Source organism: Sciurus vulgaris, assembly GCF_902686455.1.
Source record: "Sciurus vulgaris genome assembly, chromosome: X".
Classification (NCBI taxonomy): domain Eukaryota; kingdom Metazoa; phylum Chordata; class Mammalia; order Rodentia; family Sciuridae; genus Sciurus; species Sciurus vulgaris.
Window position 1 is genome coordinate 76,379,356 of NC_136471.1, and position 3,863 is coordinate 76,383,218.

Genomic DNA, 3,863 nt, shown 5'->3' on the forward strand with positions numbered 1-3,863 from the left:
TGTGTTTAGGTTGGTTATGACCCAGATATGGTCTATGTTGACAAATGTTCCTTGGGTACTTAGAAAAAATGTGCAATTTCCTTTTGTTGATGGAATGTTGTATAAGTTTTGATTAGACCAGGTGACATGATGCTGTTATTTACTTTCTTTATATTCTTGCTGATTTTTTTGTGAAGTTGTTTTTCAGTTGTTGAAGTCTCCAACTAATTCCACATTTTTATTTTCCACTTTCTTTTTTTAAGCATCTATAGCATATTTTTAATAGTTATACATGATGGTAGAATGTATTTTGACATATTATATATACATGGAGTATAACTTACTCTAGGATCCCATTCTTGTGGTTGTATATGATGTGGAGTGTCACTGGTTGTGTATTCACATATAAACAGAGGAAAGTTATGTCTGATTTATTCTACTCTTTCCTATTCCCATCCACCCTCCCTTCCCTTCATACTTTTTCTGTCTCTGATAATTTTCTTTATCTGAAATCAATTTTCTTTGGTGTTAATATGCCAGATGTAATGTACTAAATATACTTTCTTATTCACAAATGCATTTTTCTATCCATTCACTTTCATTCTATCTACATCATTATATTTGAAATGAGTTTATTTTAAACAGCTTACATATATTAAAAATTTCTGCCAATCTCTGTCTTTTACTTGCATATTTAGACTAACTCAACCACCAATATAAATAAAATATAGCTATGAAGAGAAAAAGGAAATTCTTTTTTTAAATCTTTTTTTTTTTCTTTTTTTAGTTTTTAGATATAAATGACAGTAGAGTGTATTTTGGCATATTATACATACATGGAGTATAACTTATTCTATTTAGGATCCCAGTCTTATGGTTGAACATGATGTGGAGTTGCACTGGTTGTTTATTCATACCTGAACATAGGAGAGTTATATCTGATTCATTCTATAGTCTTTCCTATTCCTGTCCTCCCTCCCTTCCCTTCATTCCCCTTTGAACTTCTGTTCCCCCACCCCTTGTTGTGTGTTATTATTCACGTTAGAGAGAAAATTTGGCCTTTGGCTTTTTTGGGATTGGCTTATTTTATTTAGCATGATAATTGTCAGTTCTGTCCATTTACCAGCAAATGCCATAATTTCATTCTTCTTTATAGCTGAGTAATATTCCATTGTCTATATATACCACATTTTCTTTATCCATTCATCTGTTGAAGGGCACCTAGGTTGGTTCCATAGCTTAGCTATTGTGAATTGAGCTGCTATAAACATGGATGTGGCTGCATCACTCTAATATGCTGATTTTAAGTCCTTTGGGAATATACCAAGGAGTGGGATAACTAGGTCCAATGGTGGTTCCATTCCAAGTTTTCTGAGCAATCTTCATACTGCTTTCCATGTGGTTGCACCAATTTGCAACACCACCAGCAATGTATGAGTGGACCTTTTCCCCTACATCCTCACCAACATTTATTATTATTTGTATTCTTGATAATTGCCATTCTGATAGGGTGAGATGCAGTCTCAGTGTAAATTTAATTTAAATTTCTCTAATTGCTAGTGATGTTGAACATTTTCATATATTTGTTGACTGATGGTATTTCTTCTTCTGAGAAGTGTCTGTTCAGTTCCTTTGCCCATTTATTGATTGGGTTGTTTGTTTGCTGTTAAGTTTTTTGAGTTCTTTATGTATCCTGGGGATTAATGCTTTCTCTGAGGTGCAGGTGGCGAAGAAGAAGGAAATTCTATTTTATTTACTCACATTTTTGCTTACTGTGTTCTTTTTTATCACTTATATTCCAAGATCTTGGATTTTTTTTCTGTTTAGAGAAGTTCCTGGGTGTCAAACTCAGGACCTTGCATGCTGACCTACACCCCCCAGTTACCTGTAGTCATTTTTTAGGGTAGATCTGTTGAATACAACTTATCTTATTTTCCCTTCTTTTGACAACATCTTCATTTCCCTTTCATTCTTTTTTTTGTGGGGAGGGCAGGTACCAGGTATTGAACTCAGGGGGGCACTTGAGTACTGAGCCACATCCCCAACCCTTTTTTGTATTTTACTTAGAGACAGAGTCTCACTGAGTTGCTTAGTGCCTCACTAAGCTGCTGAGGCTGGGTTTGAACTCATGATCCTCCTGCCTTAGCCTCCTGAGCCACTGGAATTACAGGCCTGCACTATTGCTCCCTTTCATTCTTGAAATAAATTTTTACTGGACGTACAATTTTCGACTGACTATACTTTCAGCGATAGAAAAATATTGTGCCATCCATTTCACCTGTCCATGTTCTTTGATAACAAAATCTTCTCTTATTTGAATTATTGTGGTCCTATCAATGAGGTTTTAGTCCTCTCTGAATGCATAAACATTTTTTTGTCTTAAATGTCCAAAGTTCTAATTATTATGCTAATTTGGCACCTATTTTTCCACCACTGGTTTGAGTTTGCTCACCTTCTTAAATCTGTAGGTTTGTGTTGCTTGTCTGATATGAACTTTTTATCCATTTTTTTTTCTTAAAATTATTTAGTGCCGAAAATTAAACCCAGAAGGGTCTTGCACATGCTAAGTACACACTACCACTGAGCTGCACCCAAGCTCTTTTTAAGTTTTTATGCTGCCCAGTGAATACTTTTTCGGCACTGTCCCTTCCTCCTCTCTTTCTAGAAGTCTGATGGTGTAAATTTGATTATTTTTATTTCGATTATAATTCCACAATTCCCTCAGTCTATTGTCATTCTTTTCAGTATATTTACTTTTGTTCAATTTTGGTAACTTCTATTGTTGTTATTTTCTTCTCACTGATTTCTTCTTCTGTCCCCTCTATTCTATTGTAGAGCCCATGTCATGAGTTTTTAATTTTGGTTATTTTTATTTACTTTATTTAATGAATTAATTAATTTATTTTATTTTTGCGGTACTGGGGATCGAACTCAGGGCCTTGTGCTTGTGAGGCAAGCACTTTTACCAGCTGAGCTATCTCCCCAGCCCTAATTTTGGTTATTGTATTTTATCTTTTGTAAGCTTTACAATTGATACGTCTTCATACCTTTTCCTCCTTCATTGAGATTTTCAGTTATTTTGTTGAGATTTCCTATTTTGTCATTTGTTTGAAATGTTTTCCTAGTTTTTCACTGAAGCATTTTATAATGGTCGTTTCAAAATGTTTGCTATATAATTCTTATTTTTTTTTTTTCTTCTGGGACGGTTTATCAAGGAAACAGGGCTTAGTCCTTCCTGGCAGCTGCCTTCCTCATGGCGGCCAGGACGTTGCTCAGCTCCTCTCGCTTCCTCTTGGCACGGATGTGCGTTCCGACCCTTTTCTTGATGAACCGGAGAGCCCGTTTGTCCATGGAGACCTTGAGCAGCTTCATGGCACGATGCTCACAGGGGGTAAAGCCACACCCGTATCATGTCCCACACGAACTTGGTGTGCTTGGTGAGGAGCCCGCGGCGGCGGCTGTGCTTCGGCTTGCTCACGTTCTTGGTCACCTTGTGGCCCTTGTTGAGGTCCACCGCCATGGGGTAGCGCGGAACCCTGGCTACGGCTCAGCAATGGCTGCTAGGCGGAAGGGCCGGCGCCACACGGAACTGTGAGCTTTGCTATATGATTCTAACATTTCTGTCATCTTATTATTGGAATTCATTGATTGCCTTTTATCATTCTGTTTGTGATATTTCTTGTTCTTGGTTTGGTGAGTGATTTTCAATTAAAATTTCAATTAAAATTTGTCTTGTTAGGTCATGAGATTCTGGATGTTATTTAAACCTTTTTAAACTTGTTTCTACTACACTACTTCCTCAGGGTAGGTAGAGCTGCTAATTTACTCCCATTTGGAAATGAAGTCGACTTTTCTCATTAACCCCAAATGAGGGCTCTTATTAC

The 3,863-nt window shown here is 36.8% G+C and overlaps 1 pseudogene across 1 annotated transcript; it reads right to left on the reverse strand.

Annotated features, from left to right (window-relative positions):
* Window positions 1–3,180: 3,180 nt before the first annotated feature.
* Window positions 3,181–3,533, reverse strand: LOC306650893 (large ribosomal subunit protein eL36-like; annotated as a pseudogene). Its single transcript has one exon. The product of its transcript is annotated as a large ribosomal subunit protein eL36-like (transcript).
* Between the last annotated feature and the right edge of the window lie 330 nt (window positions 3,534–3,863).